We start from the raw sequence: 713 nt of genomic DNA, 5'->3' as shown, positions 1-713 counted from the left end.
GTTTGGAGTGGCATCGACCCTGCTGCCGGCAGGGCCCCTGTGAAGGCAGCACTGCGAGGAGGAATCTCCACGGCATTTTTGCTACTGAGCATGGCTCTTTTTCTATTTTAGAAACACGCCTCAACTGCTTCAGCGGCGAACCTGAATATTTCATTCTCATGTTTTGAATGCCCACTGAAGTTAGCGACTCGAGTTGCAGACGGTTACGCAGTTTTCAAGCTGTTTTAGCCACCTGTCCTCCACGAAATCTGCAAATAATGGAGAATGTGGACCAGGAAACGACCACTCTGGCTTGCCACAAACTAATTAAACGGAAGGGCGCCCAGGGCACGTACACGATTTAAAGGGAACATCCTAAAGTCTCCCGGATATGGTGGCGGTATAGATGTACCGTCTGAAGCCTTCAACAAGTTGCTGCGGTGTGATTCTTCCTCAGCAATATCGTAACACACGTGGCTTTCCCGTTTGTTATCTGCCTCTAGTTCATAGCCCCGAAAAGACCCACACCCATCGTCGTCTGTATTTTGTAATTGGGACCTAAGTGTACGAAAGCGCGATTCTACTGTTAAATACTCCAGCACACTACACTCATCTGTCTGAACCTGCACTCGCTAGACCATCCGGGGCAAATTCCAGCACAGCGAAAAAGACTACTCCCCGAGACGGGATACTTGAAACCAGCGGTTGGATCGCTTCTCTTAGGAGCAGGTTTT

This window comes from Eimeria mitis, genomic scaffold (genome assembly GCF_000499745.2).
Source record: "Eimeria mitis Houghton genomic scaffold, Emh_scaff246, whole genome shotgun sequence".
In the NCBI taxonomy this organism is placed as follows: domain Eukaryota; phylum Apicomplexa; class Conoidasida; order Eucoccidiorida; family Eimeriidae; genus Eimeria; species Eimeria mitis.
This window is presented reverse-complemented; position numbering follows the sequence as displayed.